The 20,985-nt window shown below is 37.5% G+C and overlaps 1 protein-coding gene across 1 annotated transcript in view; it reads left to right on the forward strand.

Annotated features, from left to right (window-relative positions):
• Positions 1–20,985, forward strand: part of clasp1a (cytoplasmic linker associated protein 1a) — an 85,032-nt gene that overhangs the window by 3,984 nt on the left and 60,063 nt on the right. The window lies entirely within an intron of this gene.

A 20,985-nucleotide genomic window follows, 5' to 3' on the forward strand; every position in this document is an offset into this window, starting at 1 on the left:
CAGAATCGAGAATTGAAAAGAGTCGAAATCGAACGTAAGAATCGGAATCAGAATCGTTCAAATCAAAATGATGCCCAACCCTATTTTTAATTCATTTTTGTTACATGACAGTATTAATTAAAGTTTCTTAAGGGTCAAGATCAAGTTCTCTGCATCTCCTGCTCTGCACCAACACCAAGCCACTCCCATAATATCCGTCACCACTCAAATAAATGCAAGGCACAAAAAGGAACTACCAATAAAATGATAAAGTAATTATTCTGTCAAAAATATATCTCTGTGGCTGTGTCTATAGTATTGTAAACAAGATTATATTATTATTTTCAAATACATTTTTATATTACTATTCTTGTAATAAAGTAACAGTGGCCTATGACAGATTTTGAGTATCAACGCCACTTAAAAAAGATCCTGATGAAAGATTTCTAATCCTGTTTAAATGAAATAAGCCTGTTAGCAAGCAGGTTTGAGTTTATGAACCTGTTGCTATGACGGCAAGACCAGGATGAGCATCGAAGGACCAAACGATCCGAGATCATGTCAAATCGTCAAAAATCAAATCAACGTACGAAGAACCCCTGAACTCAAGCTGACCTTAATGTTGTTGTTATTTTTATACATGGTTATTTATGCAATAGGTGTCATATACTGAATGCTTTCTATAGTAGACCTATATAGAAGACTAGGGTGAAATGTGGTCAATTGCTGGTTTCATGTTCAAGAATATTAAACTCTAACATCGGCAATTAATGGAGATAAAGTGTTTCATGGGAATCATGCCAAAAATCCTCTTAAGAAGCAACTACGTGGGATTTGTACTTCAAATCTTTCGCCTTGACCTTATAGCATTGCAGTGCTGAGTCAGAGCCGGCGAGACACCCATCTGTTTTTTGTTTAGCATAGTTTTTTTAATTTATTTGTGATCTATTATTTTGACAGTGTTCAGAGCCTCTTTATCTTTGATGTCACTTCCTCAAGCAGCTCGTAAACATAGAGTAGCAATTATGTCAAGCAGTTAGCGTCATGAAGCGTTGCTCTGATACTTTTTCACAACCTCATTTGAACTCTTTCTTCTTGAACTCATGTTTCAGCCAGTTACTGTGTGACAGCCATTAGGACTGGTGATGGTTAAAATGACAGTTTCTCAGCCTCTTTTGATGTAATTCATTGTTCATCTCTAATGTATTGTCTTAATGTTTTCCCACCCAAACAGAGAAATAATTTCATCCACACAGAGACTGTAAATAAGATTCAAATGAAATGCAAAATGTAATGTTAGAATTAAAAGTAAATACCCAGTTACAAATAATCAAGTCATTTTTTCCCACTAAATTTACACTATATAAACATTTGATTTATATACACGACACAACAAAACAAGGTAATAAATAGCAGTAGCCTATATATTTGCATGTATATATTTCTTTAAAGGTAAACTATGTAGTATTTGTGCAGTAAAATATCCAAAAAACACTTGGCCAGTGTTATATATTTTGTTCAGTTGAGTACTTACAATATCGGAAATGTTTCCAACTATTTGTAAATTGTGAGAAAATTGCTGTTTTAACCAAGGAGCCAGGACGTCTGAGAGTTGCCTGTCAGTTGCGTCATAATTGCATTACTCTCGGTTTCCCGTTTTATTTGGCAGAAACACTTTACTTTTAGCAGTGTGAACAAGTGTCACAGAAGCCGCCAGGCAAACGCACAGAGTAATGTCATAACCTAATTTTCAACCTACTCAAATGTATCAAATATGATAAACAGAGCTGGAAATGTTGCTGGTGACTGTGTCCCGTCATAATAAAAGTGTGTTGTTCATCTCATTAACAATCGCTCGAGCGGCCTTGCTCAGCTCCTCAACACTCGGTCCTGCTCTGCTTCATACTCCAGTAATGTTAATAATCGCATCCATGAACATGATTTCTGCCCGAGTCCTATCCCGATTCTTTTCCATCGGCTGTGAGGTGAAGACCACATGTCCCAAGATGCCGAACTCAAACTTGGCGTCATCAAACTACGCCATTGTTTTGAATAGGCGATCTCTAGCGGACTGAAAAGTTTTATAGTGCACCTTTAACAAAAATCTGATGCACTTTTGCGTTTCAATGCAAACTAATTGCTAAATCCATTTTGAATTGATTTATTAAAGCTGATTAGAAATGAATGACGCATATTAAATCCATTTTGCTAGTCTGGTTTAAATCATAGCTGCCATGTCTTATTCTTTGAAGTCATGAGACAAGGATGGATCGCACAAATAGTGTTACAAGTAATATAATAGCCAAAAAAAGACACATTCAAATGTTTGCAATATTTACAATGTTGCTTTATTTTATATTGTCATTATTTACATTGTTTGATATACATCACCCAGGCCTAATTGTGAGATGTCAGTAACCAGACAGTTGTAAGCAACTGCCAACAAATGATTTCGTTTATGTTGCATTTTTTTCTTAAGCACCAGCCTTGACGGAGACAGCAATTGATGTTGGGAGTAATGTGGAAAGTATTCGGGCAGGGTTTGGGTGAGGTTGGCCCTTCATGTCATATCAGAAGACAGTTTGGTCTTTGAAGTAATGCTGACTCTGTTACTTTACAAGCTTTACAGTACTTGACAGCTTTGGCTTCATCATGTTGTAGGTTGTAGTAAAACAGAATTGATTACTTGACTCATCCAAAAGTCACGTGTTAAACTCTGCGGTTTGTACACTGTAATAGAAAAGCAGTGTTTCCCATTTATTGATTTATTTCTGGCCACCTGTTACAAACAGATTTCCTTTTCACTTTATATTTTTTGTTTTACTATTTAAACTGTGTAAAATCTTACGTTAACTGGCTCAGCACTTCTCGTTCACATGAGAGCAAACAAATTATCAATATGCGTTCATCTAAAAAAAAAAAATGGACATAGTGTCCGTGACGTCACCCGCGTAAAGTAGAGAAGAGCTAGTCGTTGCCATCTTGCCAGCGCGTCATTGCGCGTCACGCCCGGGTAACAGAAAATAGGCAAAGAGGCGGGACATGGGCAGAGCCGAGGTGACAGTTGATAAATGGCTATCGTATCCACCTGTCACTCAAAGTGGCCCCGTCCTTAATTAAATTAAATTAAATTGCTATTATACATTTATTGATTCTGTAGTAATATTCTCATCAGTGTTCTGTCAGCTTTTACATAGGCCGACTTAAATCTGCATATTTGTGATATTCACCCCAGGGCGTTATTCAATTTTATAAAGGCCATTTTTAAAAATCTTATTAAATGTATGCATCATCTTTCATGTTAAATTCTTACATTTGATTAATAAATTCAGTTATAATAGTAAAAACACTAGGCTGTTACCAATCAAATTAAATAATTTAAACTGCAAAAAATACAGCTGCAATAAATAATGTTATAAGATTGATGTTCTAAATAAAACATGCAATCATACTTTTAAACATAACCGCCAGTAGGGGGCAGCAAGTGATAGTTTTCATAAGGGAGTCATTGAGTCGTTTATTTAAATGATTCATTCAAAACGCTGAATCATTTAGTAACAAAACACCTCGCTGAGTGTTGCTTTCTTTTTGGAACTATTTTCCTCAGAGAAATCATGGGTGAAATGGAACAAAAAAGGTTGTTTGGATCTAAAATGTAAGTAACTTAATATTAGGCTACTTGTTTATTGAACTAGGCTACACCATTCATGCTACACAATTCACGATTGCAAAGTCGACTTGTTATTACCAATATCATAAATCATAAATATCAACAACTACAAAAACTCAGTTTTACCCCAGTATGTTTCTTCTGTGAGTTTATTGCTGCTCAATTGTTTTGATTTCTCCACAAATGTCTCTCACAAAGAGACAGGCAGTGTGAGCCTCAACGCGACGTAATGTACCAGAGGCAGAGATACACTCATGAATCGCTTAACATTGAATATAATAAAAACAACAAAAAATCTGAATCATTCTCGTGGTTATTTTTATATTTTATTTGTTCCAGACAAAGAATGTCAAGCCCTTGGCTTAGGTAGCAGCCCTGTATCCTCCTGACCAATGGTTTGTCTGTCTGTGTATTCAGAGGCAGTGAGCAACGGCCTTTCAATATAATAATAAATAACTATGTTAATGCACGATAAAATATTTGACAGCATTAATTAATGCGTTAACGCGATAATAACGTGTTAACTTGCCCAGCCCTACTACAAATCTCAAAACATCATTATTTAATGCAGTTGTAATTTTTCAGTGTAAATTATTTAATTTGATTGGTAATAGCCCTTATAGTGTTTTATTTTAATTGAATGTATTGATCAAATTTAACAATATAAAATGAAACCTGAAGCATAGCCTTTATTTAATAAGATTAGGGGGGAAATGCCCTTTATAGAAGGTAAAAATATCATAAATTTCAAATGATTCAATATATATATATTTTTTAAATCACAAATATGCATATTTAAATATGTAAAAGCTGATTGAACACTGGTGAGAATATTGCTTCAGAATAAATAATATTTACAATGCATACACACACAGGAAAAAAAAAGTGAATGAACAATTTACTTGTCCAAAGGACAAGAACATAAACATGCTTAATGTCAAGCCCTGTCAACTAATACATATATGATCCAGAATCGGATCCGGAGGCTGAAATAAATTGAACAGGAGAAGCAGCAGCAGCAGGATGCCCGTCTCTGTGGAATGTATTTGCTTGTCCACATTTGTGTGTTTACTCATCGTTTATGAGGACATGATTCGGTTTATGGACTATTGTATGCGGCTAAACCTTAGCAGTGGCAAGCAAAACGGTTTTGCACGTCAGACTAGTGTATTATGGGCGTGCATTGGCTCTCTCGCTATGGTCGCTTGCGCACACGCACCCTTCTGTGAGAAGAGCCCGTACTAAGATATTCCGCCCTGTTGACATCAAGCGTGGACCCATACTCGAAAAAAACTCTCAGACACTTGTGAGAAACCGGAAGGAGTATTTTTGACACAGAAATACTCCATCAAACGTCCAACTTATTTTTTGAAACTTTGTCAATGTTTAGGATGTGTATCCACGTCTTTAACAGTGTAAATAGCTCAGTATGCATGAAACTGCATTTCACCCCCGACTTTAACTCTGATAAGAGTCTATGTATGTATGCAAAAAATCTGCTATTTGCAGAGACCTAACTCCTCAAATTCAAAGAGTTCACGGCCGGAAAGCTGAACAGTCTGATCTGTATGACTAGCTATCCAGTTCATTATTTGATTCAAATATTTCCACCAGTGCTGCTGTGGTAGCTGAAACAGATAGAGAGGGTCAGGAAGAGATCGATAGTGAAGAGATATTCGCTTATGAAAGGACATTTGTGTATTTTTATAGTGTATATATTTTAAAAAAGCTAGGGGTGCAAAATGTGCCATAAATAGAAAAGCTGTTATGTATAGGAGATGTTTAATTATGTTAATAAAGTTTATTACAATTTGAAATATTTGCATTGGGAAATATTAATATTATAATTGTGTTATGTATTATAATATTAGTTTCCACCCCACCATGTGGAAGTACCACCACAAATATTGTGCAAGTCTGTGGGAAAAACTGAAGTGTTCTCCTGTTGATTTTGTTTTGGTCCTTCCTTCACATTTCAGAAAACCCCTTTACGTGATAGGTTAACCAGAATGAAGAGCTTTTGTGGTTATCTCTATTCTAATGTTGTTTTTGTACAGCTTAATAAAACTGATTAATAAAGCCTTTTGTGCTTTATCAAAGAGGAATAGAAAAAAACTGCATAGGTGATCCAGCATCTGCTCCATGGTCCTCTGTATGTATGTATGTATGTATGTATGTATGTATGTATGTATGTATGTATGTTGCCTATAATTGCTGTGTCATGCAATTATAGGCAGTTTAGGAAAATAAACAAGAATCAATGTTTTTATGATTAAATTTATGATTTTTGGGATTAAACTACAATTACAATGACTATACATTTGCTTGAATTTCTTTCCATTTTAATTCTTCTTAAATTTTACATATCTTCATCTATATGCTACAACTATTCAAACTCAAATCAAATTCAGGCATTCTTTGTTGAATTGAGTGACTCGCACATCCGGTTTCACACAATCAGAGCTGATATCTGTCAGCCAGTCCTGTAAATTAATGTAACATTTTCCTGCAGCAATTTCTGCTGAAGTTGCTTAAGAACAGCAGAATATTCTGTCTTTAAGCAGCTTACAGAGGAAATGTGGCTGACTGGACACAGAGAGGAAAATGGAGGGCAGGAGACTGTCATTTTTTTGTCATGCTGTTGCTTTGAGTCCTTTCAACCACCCATGACTTTATAATAGTTAGGAGAGATGATACTTTCATAAAAAGCAACTATACGGCACCTCTATTTAACAAGTGTTAAGTGTTTTGCTTCTAACAAAAACATTTAATATTTCTTAAATATAATAAATATATTCTTTTAAAATGTTCTCAATATTTCCAAAACTAAATTAATATGGCACTTGGCACAAGCTTTTTGGCACAGCAGCTGTTGCTAGCGTAATTGCTAAGTCACTTTCTGATGGTTTGTAAACAGTTTTTTATAAATTTTTACCAAAAAAAATAAAATCCTTGTTTATTTTATTTCACAATAAATACTAGATCTAAGTTTTAAAGGGTTAGTTTACCCAAAAATTTAAATCAGACCATGATTTACTCACCCTTAAGTCATCCTAGGTGTATCTTTCACACAAATAAAAATGTTAATATTAAAAATCCAAGCTTTATATTGGCAGTGACTTGTTGTGTCATTTTTGAAATCCATAAAAGTGCATCTATCCATCATAGGTGCTCCACACGGCTTGTCTGGGGTATTATTAAAGGCCTTCTGAAGCAAATTTGTGCTTTTGTCTAAGAAAAATATACATATTTAAAACTTAAGACTAAAGTAACTAGCTTTCAGAGTCAACATTCAGTGAAAGAGTAATCCTTGACCCTTGAACCCTTGGTGCAAGCAGGAGCAAAACAAAACACTGGTCTTAATTAGTCTAAAACGAGAATTTTTTTGAGAAATGGTGGAGGATTTCAATATATGAGAAAAGAAGCTTGAGTTTGTTGCCGAGCCCTATACGCAACAGGCGTCAAAGCTTGCAGGACTCCTATACATCGCGTCAGAGGTTACTCTTTTAGCATAAATCGACTTGTGTACTGCGGACTGCCGGAAGCTAGTTATTTTAGTCTATAAAGTTTTAAATAGGGATATTTTTCTTAGACAAATGCACCACTTTATTTCCGAAGGCCTTTATTACCCCCCAGAGTCGTGTGGAGCACTTATATGATAGATTGATGCACTTTTATGGACTTAAAAATGACCTAACAAGTCACTGCCATTTATAAAGCTTTTAATATAACAAAAGAAGAATGTCATATACACCTAGATTGTAAAAAAATAAATACAAAAATTGTAATTAGTTACCTGGTTGCCTTAATTTTGAATTCATTAAAATTAAAAATTTGAGCTAATACAATGAACATTTTTGAGAATCAACAACCTTTATTCAAATATTATTAAAATATATTTTTCAGCATATTGGGTAATTGTTTGTGTTTTATTTGTGACGATGCAGTGAAACAACCAAATTGTGCTATTTTCATGATTTATCACATTTTTATGGGGTTCAGATACAATAGTATTTTGAGTTTCTTTTTATTAAACCAATTTCCTTCATTGTATCAACTACATTTTTTTTTTATACAGTGAATAGGCTGACTTGAGGGTGAGTAAACCATGAGTAAATCAAAAATAGTTTGATAAACAACTTTTTGGTATGAAATTAAACGAATTCCTAGGAAATTGACCACATTCACTTCATACATATGCCTGAGTTTTCCAGAAGTTGATCAGAGACCTTGGTGCCAGTAGTTTCTATGAGCGACTAGGCTTATGATGCTTTTGGGAAATGCAACCCTGGTTTTATTGTGAACAATGCACATTATTTCAAAGGAAAACAAAAGAAAACACTTTTCCCGATTTAATCAATTCCCAACAGATAAAATCAAGTCCTCCCTACATTCTTTCTCATTCAATATTCTCTTTTATTCTGAAATGTCACATTGGTTGTAAGTAACTTTTTTGGCATGAGCAACACCAAACAAAACCTCGGATCTAATGGTTTTGAAATTATCACAGTGTTTGAGATTTTTGGAATTCATCCTGATTCCTGCCACTGGCTTACTTATGGTTTTCTCAATAAATTAATAAGAGAAACTTTCAAATTAGGAAATTTAGTAAACTGACAGAGCCACTTAACTATCACAATATGTTCATGTTAAACATTGATCTGCACCGCCACCATGCCTTGTTTTGAAGCGCTTTAGTGCAGAACGTTGCTCGTCATTTGAGCATGGCTCAAAGTTTAGTAGGCCGCATAACCTCTTGTCATGTTTGTTTAGTCAGTGTGCGCTGGAATGTCGAGTTGAAGTCATCCTATATTTGGCAGGTGGATCCTGCACATTGTGCCATCATGCTTTCGGTGTGTGCAAGAATGAATTCAGGAAAAATCTGACATTGGACAACAATTAAATGGTGTTAAAACGTTTTTGCATGCGGTTTATTAAACTCTTATTGTATTTTAAACTTGAACAGTTGGATTGTTAGTCACCTTCTTGTTGCTCATAATGATTGACTGATAAGGCAAGGGCAATACTATTTGACCATTTAGAGATTATCGGCATCATTAATGAACTTTAATTATTGTGTAAGATACAGTGCCATTCAAATGTTTGGGGTCAGATTTTTGTTCTTTTGAACATTCATCAAAGAATCCTGAAAAAAGTATAAGGTTTTCACAAAAATTTTAAGCAGCACAACTGTTTTCAACATTGATAATAATAATTGTTTCTTGATCTTGAAGGGTCACGTGACATTAAAGACTGGATTATTAACTGCTAAATATGTATTCAGATTTTCCATAACAGGATTTAGATTCGAAAGAATATTAAAACCACAACAAAAGGTTGTTTTAAATATTAAAAATATTTCACAATATTACTGCTTTTACAGCCTTGAGCAAAAAATACTTATGTTTAAAAACATTTAAGTATCTTACTTGCACATTAAGTGTGTATTTTTGTGTACATTTAAAGGCAGACATGTAAAGGGGGAATTCTGTCATTTAATCACCCTCATGTCATTTCTGGGTGAACTGTCCCTTTAAATTTGATTACATCTACATTATATTCACCATCCACCACCCTGGTCTTTAGATATTGCTATTAGCAGTGACATCATCCATTTAAATTAAAATCCCATATTTATTGAATGCTAAACATACACTCTAAAAAATGCTGGGTTCTTTTAACCTAATGTTGGATCAAATATGGACTAGCCCAGCAATTGGGTTGTTTTAACCCTTCGGTTGGGTTAAATATTTGCTTAAGACAACCCAATTGATGGGTTAGTCCATATTTGACCCAACATTGGGTTGGTTTTTTTACCCAGAATTTTTTAGAGTGTAATAAAAGTATAATGCTACTTTTTAGATATCAGAAGTGCAGTAATATTCAACTACAATTTTAGTTAAATAGCACTGTGCATCCATCAGCTTATCATCTCTTCACGGTCTCTTTCACCTGTTCTCATGGGTTTTTCCCTCTTTTTTCATGGTTTTATCTCTCCTGTCAGTGTGCATTATTCAAGGTCCTATAGTCTCTGCCTCTCTGTCTCCTCACCTTACTCCATCACTCCATCCTCTCCTACTGCGGGAGCTGTGTTGTTCCTGCATGTTGCGTGAGTCCCCCTCCCTTATTGCAGACAGTGCAGTGTGATGGCTTGTACGTACACGCCGCTTGCCTAGCTGAACTGTGTGTGATGTGCACACAGCCAGGCTGGCGGCAGGAGAGCGCCATGATGGTGTTGACGCAGGGGGTGATGGGATACTGGAGGACCGTGGGGGAATGATTACATGCTGCAGACAACTGCTCTCGCCCGTCTCTCTTAAGCTACTAAAGCTTCTGGAAGACGAGACTCTGATTTAGTTGGCAGCGTTCCACCTCTGTCTTACTGCCCAGCTGTTGCCCTCTCTTCTCCTCTCTCCTTAGACTCCTGCAGTTTTTAACTTCTCAAATATTTATTGCTAAAAATCATCAGAGAGTACATCCTTTTCTCTACCAAGGTCTAAATTAACTTCCATAATTGCAAATAGATTTGAATTGATCAAATGTAATTGATTAAATTTACTAGCCATACATATTTTCTTTTATTGCTTGCGTCACATGAACAATTTTTCCTGTGCTTGTTTCTATTCAATGCCACCACATTAGATGTACGACTGTATTTGCCAGACTCAATTGTGGGGGAAATAGTGCTATCTTTTTATGTAACCCATCTCTTCGTCCTTGTGCTTTTGTCAGTCTTACTGAATGAGTGGCTTCTGTCCTCTAGGCCTATGTGCTTTGAGATAATAACTCATCATGTGCCATTGTGTTGAAAAATTAGAAAAAAATACAGTTCCTCAGACTGATGTATAACCACATAGGTTTATTTTAGAGTACATTGCAACTAATTGTGCAAATGTGTATGTTTTTTCAAAACATTTTAATGGTGGCTATAATATTTGGTAAATGGACTGCATTTATATAGCGCTTTTATCCAAAGCGCTTTACATTTTGCCTAACATTCACCCATTCATACACCGACGGCGATGTCAGCCATGTACGGCGCCATCCAGCTCGTCGGGAGCAGCTGGGGTTAGGTGTCTTGCTCATGGACACTTCGACACTTGGTCAGGTGGAACCGGGGATTGAACCACGAACCTTCTGGTTTGTAGACAACCTACATGAACCACTGAGCCACTGCCGCCCCAATATTTATGTAAAACTATTTTACCTAACACAAATTCTGTGTTCATCAATAAAAAAAAACAGTTAAAGCTACACTGTGTGATATTTCCCCCATCTGGCGGTGAAAAGGTATACGACCATCCAGTGAATAATAGTTTCTGTTCCTCTCAATTCCGATTTCGTTTTAATTCCTACGGTGGCCGATTTAGTCCAAGATTAACATGGCAATCCCCCTCTTCACATTCGAGACGGAGTGTTAAAACGTGAAAGGCGAAGCTTAAATTTATGGGTATGTCCCACTTTGGCTAATACTTTCAAGATGGAGGGGCAACATGGCGATCTGCATTCAAACCCCTCACCCGTATGTATTTTCAATGGCATATTATAAACTTACGAGAATACTTTATTACTTGAAAGAAGTAAATATACTTTAATGAGCACATATATTTTTGAAAGAACTAAGTGTTTTTAGCTAAGAATAAACTAAAAAAGTTACACAGTGTAGCTTTAAATGACTGATTTTTGAGATTAGTCCCTGTGGTCATCCAATTTGACTTATGCTGGTGTAATATTTTATTATAAATTGGCAGGTGATTTATTTATTTTTTAAAATAATGTGCAGTTTGAGCAGTTTGATCACCATCTTCTCAGTTGTTTAAAATATTAAGGCAATGATTAAAGTTTAATCAAATGTTGTTTAATTTTCCAATTATTATTATTTTTTTACGTGATTTGTTGAATTTAATGACCCCTTTGCAGATTTTGACTCGAATACAGTAAAAGATGTTACTAGTTGTGTTATGTTAGTTTCTTTATGTGCATTTATTTGATTGTAGAACTATAAGGACTTCATCACTGACATTGGTCTTACAGTATATTGAATTTAGTGGTTGGTAGAGTTGTATCAAGTGTCATACTCTATAATTCTGCTGCCAGGGCCAGAGATTCACATTTGTCAAAAACAACACTGTTGCCAGGCCAAAACAGAAAGCTCTGTGCACCATTGGAATGCTTTAGAAGATACTTTTTGTACCTTTTTATTTTGTTTTATTTGTATGTTGATAAAGATAGTTTGGCGTCTTGAAATTCTACTGGCTTGTTTGTGCTAAATTTCTACATAATTTTGCCTTTTCTTTGTTTCTCTCTTTCTCTACTCTGTGTCTCTGTCTCCTTTCTGCCATTGTGCTCTATCAATGCATCCCTTTATGAAGTCTAATGAAGTCTGCTGGTGCTGAATAGCCACACTAAACCTACTCAAAGACCTCCATTGGTTTTTGTATTCAGAATATGAAACGTATGTTCAAACATCAAGGCCTAATTGTTAAACAGAACATTAAGGGGGCGTATTCACACTAGGCATGGTTGCCTTGTAGAGCCAGAGTATGATTGCCTACCCTCCCGCTTCCACTCTGGACTCACATTTGAAAGAAACAAAAAGACACAAACTTGATAGTTGTTAGTGTGTAATGTTGCTGATTGCACATTAACAGTATCTGCAAAGTTACAGCGCTGAAAGATCAATGCAAATGGAGATATTGTCTTTTAAAGCTATGGCAGTTTATTGCCTACAAAAATGGCCGGTTTGGACTACAACGAGCTTCTTCCTGGGTTGGTGACATCATAAACCCACGCTAGTCACCACAGATGTGACTTCTGCCCGTAATGGTTAGGGGCGTGGCATTTCCAGACAACCTGTGCTTGGCACTTCAGCCAATAAAAATACATGAAACTACATTTAGCCATCTAACCAATCTAAGACCATTGTTTTTTTTGGACGGATGGGCTTCATAGAGGCAGGAAGCAAACGAGCCGTTCAAAGGACAGTGGAGACAGCGGTGTGGAATAAAAGTCAAATATAAGAAAAATACTGCATAAAAAAAAAAAGAAGTATTAAGACATGTTATACTGCGTCCAATAAACACAACCAATCCTAGAAAAAAAACACGGAACCACCCCTTTAATTTAGCCCATCACTTATGTAGCATAGCGATTTTGAATTAATCATGCTGCATAGGGATGTCACAAGTACCGGTACTTCGGTACCAAGTCGGTACTGAACTTGTAAAAAATGTGACTATACCAGCATTTCGGTAGTACTGACTACCGAGTATATTCGGTACCCGCAGCTGTGTTCAGTCGCTTTCGTGTTAATCTAAGCGCAGTGCTCCAGGCTGTAGCCAAATATACTATTGTATGTGAATATTAAACTGCAAAATACTATTTAAATAGTACTCCTGCATGTTTCACTCTTTGTGAATAATGGGCGCGCACCAGTTGATAATTACTTCCTTTGATTCCATACCAGCTGTGTAAAAAGATCAGCAAAGGCTGCGTCTAAAAAGATCAGCAAAGGCTGCGTCTCAGTCTCCACTGCCCTAGAGTACAATAATAACACAGTGAAAAGTTGTGTATAGCTCAAACTACTTTATTGAAAAAATCCAGAATTCTTCCACTCTCTTCTGAACTATTTCCCTCAAACGTGAGCGCGTTCTTCTCATTAGAGCTTCAGGTGAAGAGTTTCCAGTAGATGCACGGGTCTACTGCCCGCCCATTAATCAGAACCAGCCAGCCACGCCAGTGCCATTTTTGTTTTGTTTTATATCTGCTGATCTCTGTTCCGGACTTGCAGACAAAATGCATTGCAATCATTTCCCAAAATGTAATTTGTGTGGACGTTAACAGAGGCCAGAGATGGGACACACTGAAGATGGATGCAAAGAGAAGACCAGAGAACAAACTGCACCAGGCAGATGACATTTTCTTTTAAAGGGGGGGTGAAACACTCAGTTTCAGTCAGTGTCATGTCAATCTTGAGTACCTATAAAGTAGCATTGCATCCTGCATATCTCCGAAAAGTCTTTATTTTTTTAATAATTATATAAGAAAGATGCGCTGTTCCGAGTCTTTCCGAAAAAAGCCGAGCGGGTGGGGGCGTGTCGTGTGAGCGGAGCTAAATAATGACGTGTGCAGCAGCGCGCTGTGTGTTGAGTCGAGTCCGTCATCCCTAACAGCGGGAAAAAAACTTTATTCAAAATAAAAATATGGCTTTTAATCAGATACAGCCATACATCTATGATCCGGAATCAGACCCAGAGGCTGCAGTTAAACAGGAGCAGCAGCAAAAACGACTAGAGCAGGACGTCTGTATGTGGTAAGTTACAAGTTATACACTAACTATATAATATGCTTAGCGGCTTGTGTTATTTACATATTTATACTTGAATTATATCGTCGTATTTTTGTCTTTGAAGGTGTACATGTGGGAAGTGCAGTTGTGCACGTGTGTTTGTGTGTTTACGCGTGGTTTGTGTAGACAGTATGCGGACTAAAAAAAACACAGACATTTGAAGCAGTCTCACTCACCCTTCTAACGTTGGGACTGCTCCATCCTTCAGCATTAGGCGATTGGGAAAATGCGGCGTCGAGCTGGGCCTTGTTTATGAAACAGTCGGCACCGAAATGCAGCGAACAGATATAAACATTCGCGCAACTCAGTTGCTGATCCGGAAAAGCAAATTACATCCACTGTTGCCTTAACGCGGGGGTTTGGAGAATCTGTGCAGGACTGTCTTGGTCTGGCAACCAAAAACGCACTTTTTTGGTGACATTATGTGCTATGTGTAATTGTCACCTGTCCAGCAATCTACAAGCCAGCGCTTTGATGGGCGTAGGCTGTTGCTTTCGCTCTCTCCCTCGCTCTCTCTCACGCGCTTCCGGTAGAATTGTCCGTAAGGCCCATACAAGGAAATTCCGCCCCCACTAACGTCAATGGGGACGCATGATCTCAAAAAACTTGCCGAAACTTATGACTAACCGGAAGTAGTATTTTTGACAAAGAAATACTCCCATCAAACGTCCACCTTAACTTTTGAAACTTTTAGTATGGGATTCCAAGTCTTTAACAGTGTAAAAAGATCAGTATGCATGAAACAGCATTTCACCCCCCCTTTAATCTTACCACTGTATGAAGCCTATTAAAGTATTGTTTTTAAGCGCAGTGCTGGTACTGCTTTGTTTACAGAGCTAACCAAGGATACTCCATCTTGCTGCTGTTTCATAAGCTGTACTTTCTTGTATTTTATTTTCCACCGAAGGGGTGGGGGGCATGTTGTTAGGAGGGAGGGCTTCATGGGCAAAAAGTTGGGAACCACTGGTCTAGTGAGTCCATGCTCCTGCATCCTTTTTTCTCTGCAGTTAGCATTTTATTCAGTTGACTTGTGCTTGAATAGTTTAGAGAATCTTTTAACCATATTTAATAGTTGCTATTATACAAAACAGGTGAGTCTGTGCCATGAACCTGTCTGTCAAATTCTTAATTTTTTTTTTTGTATTTTACACGTCATGTCATTTTTACACGAAAACAATAGGCTGTTTGTGTTGAGACAGAAACTTGTCTCAAACGTTCTTTGTGTTTGTTCTTGTTAATTCTGCTCTGGCAATGGGATGTGTGAAATCAGTCTGAAGTTCAGTGTTTTAGACACGCTTTAAAATCAGGCTGTTGAATTTAGCCTTCTCAAGAGTTACAGAAAACGTTGAGGAATGTAGTGAGAATTAACTTCTACAGACAACGTTTTTTCCGTTGCTATTTTAATTAGTTGTGAAACGGCACCTTCTCAATTCAACAGGATCATAGTGTGGTATATCGCAAACAGCCCGCATTACAAGACAACGAGCCATATCAGCTCATCCAGGCTTATGAAGGAAATAGAGCTGAACTCCACGCCCATATAGAGAGTTCAGTCCTCCATACAGCTGATCTGATCGCTGAGTATAACGCACGTCTTTGTTGTTCATGCAGACATCTCCCTGTCAGCCAGCCTTACTTTATCAGCGAGATGGAAAGGATGGCAGAGGTGCTGATGTGGACCTGAGGGGACGGAGTGTCAAGAGCTGTTAATTCAGCTACCTTTCAACAGCACAAATCACCAAAACACCTGCAGTGCGACTCAGTGATGAGCACAGAGTTCTGTGCTTTTGTTATTAGTAAATCGTTTTTTGTTTTTCTTGCTTTGCTTTGCTCTGCTTTAGAGTATCAGCTCATACATTAGCATGTAGGTCCTGTTAGAACCTGATCATCTTTGTTTTCCTACCGTTGCCTTGGATGGCATAACGTAATCCAGGCCATACTTTTAGGTGAAATGCAAGAACAGCATATCGTCCAATTTGTGTTCTCGTTTTTTTTTTTTTTTTTAAGTCACAGGAAATTTGAAAGTAATATTGTTTTAAATCTAGCTAATTTAGAAGCAGGGCTGGGTGACATATTTTGTATATTTCATTATATATTTGCACAGACTATTTTTTTTCTTCCATGATGCTTTAAAGCCTGACTAGTCACAGTTCATGAGATTTTTGACAATCTTATTCCTAAATAAGAGAGATTTGGCTATATCTGTTAAACTTAATTGATCGCACTTATGGTTTTCATATAAATTATGATCAAAACTCCAAAAAAAATCTCATTGATTAACATTGGCTGTATTATTAAATACTCCAAGAGAGGGCCACAGGATAATAAATCTTTGAAGTCTACTTTTACTTTATCAGTTAAAATTATACATGAATGCGTACTCAGAGAGCGCTCCACAAGTTATGTTTATTTACCATCTGGATACTCGATATTGATCGTTTTAAAAAGTTTATTGTACAGGTAAGTTAATCATTGTTCTAAACTAATGTGCTGCTACATTGTAATACGAACACGCATACAGACTAGGGGTGTGAACCTATACTGATCTCACGGTTCGGTTCAAATATGATATAGTCATTGATTTTTCTTCAATTCGATATCACGAAGCATCACGATGCATTGACGGTTCACTGCATCATCATTTATACAATTTTGTCAGTCAGTTATATGACCTAAACCTTTAATTTTACCTGCTCAAAGAAAACACGCTATTTGTATGTATCAAACAAAACTTAAAAGGTCCAAAAAAAGTCATAAAGGCATCGTAAAAATAAATAATAGTGTCTAATCCAAGTCTTCTGAAGTGACACGAACGATGGCTTATGATGAACAGATTCACAGTGACGCATATAAACACGGACGTGATGATTGCGTGACGCGCAGAAACAGCAGAGTATATGAGTATGACAACAAGTGAGTAAACCCAGAATTAAAGTTCTTGGATGAGTGGTCATTTTGACATGCTTTCTTGCGATTAGAACTGTGACTGATTGTATCGATCATCTGAAATGCTTGCGGTGATGGAATGGCGCTCCTCAATGTCAAAGCGCAAACATCATTTAAATCACCAGATCGCATTTAGTTTTAGTAGAATGATTGTTCAAAGCATTTTAAATAGTTTATTCTTACAGTGCATTAATAGCAGGAGAGGCAAGACGAGATGAGCACCGGGAGAGATGATGTCTATATTGGAACCGCGAGTAATGCGTAAGGGGAAAAAATGAAAGTTTACAGAGTTTCAGTTACAGTATTACAGGTATATCTGTTTTGTGAAGATACATTTATGTCCCTAAGTGTAAAGGAAATCGTTTGATAAATCATACCTTCGATTTACACACAGCCGTGTGTTTTTCAGGTCATTCTTACCAGGTTGTTTATTAAAGCCGAAATATGCCCGGATGTCATCTTTTAAAGTAGTTGGAGCATTTTTAATTACTCGCACTCGCATCTTGCCTCCCTCTGCCATTTTGTGCTACCACGACAAAGCACGTACGTGACCAATGACATTATACATGACGTCAGTACCATTATAATCGGTTATGGTCTGAACTGATACCGAATCCGAGTCCTTGTCTGCATCGTGATGCATCAAAGAAAGGATTAATTTCAACACCCCTAATACAGCCAGTTAGCCTGACAGGATAAACAGGATAAACGGTTGTCTTTCAAATTTCCTCTGCACACAATAGGATAGCGCTACAACCAACCAGAGCAACGTGAAGCGGAGCTAGTTGACAGATTAAACTTTCACCATATCCGGTCGGCAAAACTCCGAACACATCTTCCCTTTTTAAGAATGACTTCAGTGCCGTCTTTGTTCTTTTCCCAGAGAAAAGCTTAACTCCAAGTCTTGCAGAGTCGCGGTCAAAGCTGATTCAAGACCGCTGTACGACAGCCTCTGTGTTTACTAGTAGCATGCAAGCGCAACTCGGCCGTCATTATGTTAAGCCCCGCCCACAGACTCTATACACGATGTGATTGGCCTGACCAGAGTTTGGTTTTTACAGCTCAGATGTAAGGCCACATAAAATTACAAAGCGGGTTCAGCACACGCTGATGCACATAATGCGCAGAAGTCAGCAACTTTCTGTTAAGTCAATAACTACAGATCTCCAAAATTTGTGTGGCTTTCAGATTAGCTCAAGAACAGTGTGTAGAGAGCTTCATATAATGGGTTTCCATGGCAGACCAGCTGCATCCAAGCTTTATGTCACCAAGTGCAATGCAAAGCGTCAGATGCAGTGGTGTAAAGCATGCTGCAACTGGACTCTAGAGCAGTGGAGACGTGTTCTCTGGAGTGACAAATTACACTTCTGTCTAGCGCTATAGATGAGTCTGGGTTTGTCGGTTACCAGAACGGTATTTGCCTGACTGCACTGTGTCAAGTGTAAAGTTTTGGTTTGTTAAAGTTTTGTGGGGTTGTTTATCAGGGATTGCGCTTGACCCCTTTGTTCCAGTGAAAGGAACTCTTAATGCTTCAGCATACCGAGACATTTTGGACAAGTTCATGCTCCCAACTTTGTAAGAACAGTTTGGGGATGGCCCCTTCCTGTTCTAACATGACTGCGCACCAGTGCACAAAACAAGGTCCATAAAGCCATGGATGAGTGAGTTTGATGTGGAAGAACTTGACTGGCCAGCACAGAGTCCTGACCTCAACCCGATAGAACGCCTTTGGGATGAATTAGAGCGGAGACTTATAACCAAGCCTTCTTGTCCAAAATCAGTGCCTGACCTTACAAATGTGCTTCTTGAAGAATGGTCACAAATTCCCATAAACACACTCCTAAACCTTGGGGAAAGCCTTCCCAGAAGAGTTGAAGCTGTTATAACTGCAAAAGGGTGGGCCAACTGTTTATTAAACCCTTCGGATTAAAAATGGGATGTCATTAAATTTCATGTGCATGTAAAGGCAGGCCTCCCAAAACTTTTGACAATAGAGTTTATATGTACACTGTACAGTGTGTATGTGTACAGTTGTTATTGCTAACATTGTACTTTATATATAAATAAGATTATTATAAAAATATAAAAATCATTTATCTGTTTAATTGTTCTTCCTTTAACTCTAATTCTAACTAGCTATTCTGCATCCTGTTTCTGATGCATTTAAAAGGCATGATTCATTGAATTCTGAATAACACATCTACACTGCATTATCAGAATATTGCATTAGTCTAGTTTCACTCTCTCCTTGCCTCATGACTTGCAAGTGTGAGAGAGTCAAGGCATGTTTTAATTGACATTGACATAAGCTTCTTGTTTCCACTGTTGCACAGACTTTTACGGATCCACCCCTCTCTTACTGTTTGTGCTATTTAGAGAGTGAATCTAAAAATGGAATCACACTTGCTTACATTTTGTGCCTTTTTACCAATACTCTAACACACTGGCTTTGGACACCCCAGAAATTTGATGAAATTTGCCTTTGACTCATGCATACTCAGTCGACTTCAGATTTCCTGCACTGGTCAGCAACTGCTGTCATGAAAGCTGCATGTGTGTGTTTGATAAGAGGAAATGCTCTTCGCTAGATATCAGCTGTAGTTGTTCTGCCTCCGTCCGTCAGGTTTCCGTTTTGTTGGCAAGGATTGTCCACATTCCTCTCTCGCTGTGTAAGGACGGCCCCCGCTTCGCCCCAAGGACATTCTTGAGTAGATATTCTAAGTAGTTGGAAAGTTTCCTTTGACCACTAAGTGTAGGCTTGTGTGGCATGGTATTGTGTGGAAAAAGGAAATGCTAGGGTTGTCATAGACCTATTCGATACTGCTCGACTTTTGATGGCCTTTGTCTGTCTACTTGTACAGCAACATTGACAGATTTTTATTTAAGTGCTGCACTGATATAACATTTCTACCTGATACTGATAAATTTATTTCAAACTAGACACAAAAAAGAACTAACGCTGATGAAAGCCGGCTGTGTTGTCACCTCGCGTCGCCTGCGTCGGGGGGGGAAAACAGCACCTGAACACAAAGGACTGCAGGCGACTGTCAACTAGCATGCGCATTCTCTGATTAATTTATTTACATGTTATGGCCGATAATAAAATACTACTTTTTGACTATTTTGTCAAAATAAATAAACTAAAAAATTATAATTTTAAATACTACTAAAGTGAACCTGGGCATCACAGCATTTTGCATTTTGCTAAAGATTACATTTAACACGGATATTATTAATATCGTTAAAGATTTACGTTCCATTAGTGTTGGATGATGATGTCTATTTATTATCTGAAACACGTCACTGTCCCATGGTACCACCACAGTACTTTGTTTGTAAGGGGTTAATGTTCAGAAAATGTTGCTGCTTCTTTCCCTCAGGGTGTTTTTACAGGAGTTGTTTTTGTTTTCTGTGAAAATGTGCTGTTTTATGAGGACAGTTTCTTAGTGACACCATTTTCAAGATACACAATCCGTTTAGTGTGCTGCAGGACTGGTTAATAAAAAAAATCTTTTTAACACCGCAATGTTTATTGTACTAACATGTAATGAGATTTAAGATGTAATGTTCCTTTCACAGAGGCAGGTGTGCTCAATGCTGTGAATATGAGTGCTGTTGTCTGTGTTTAAAGTGCCTGTAGAGTTCTGCAGCTCTGTGAACCGCAGTGATCTCTGTCGGGACACACTGTGTGTGGACAGTGCTGTGTGTTCTCTGTTGCATAAAAAGCAAGGTGATGGGGTTGAGCTCAGGGCAACTCTGATAAGCTCTAATTCATGCATGTTTAAATATGGATGCTGTTTAATATTGGTCAGACAGATCATAGAAAGAACAGCACATTTTTGGTGCATTGAATAATTTTAATTAGGTTACTCACACTTTTATTGTTCAGTACCTTTTTGGGTGGGCTTTCTTGTATAGCTCTTTAGCCCTTTTGTCAAACAGTAAACCAGTCCTTGCTACGTTGCAGTGATTTGTGTTTAGATGCAGGCTAGCTTAGGTTTAGCACGTGGCTTGTGCATGTTGTTTTGATAGAGATCATGCC

Source organism: Pseudorasbora parva, chromosome 5 (genome assembly GCF_024679245.1).
Source record: "Pseudorasbora parva isolate DD20220531a chromosome 5, ASM2467924v1, whole genome shotgun sequence".
NCBI lineage: Eukaryota > Metazoa > Chordata > Actinopteri > Cypriniformes > Gobionidae > Pseudorasbora > Pseudorasbora parva.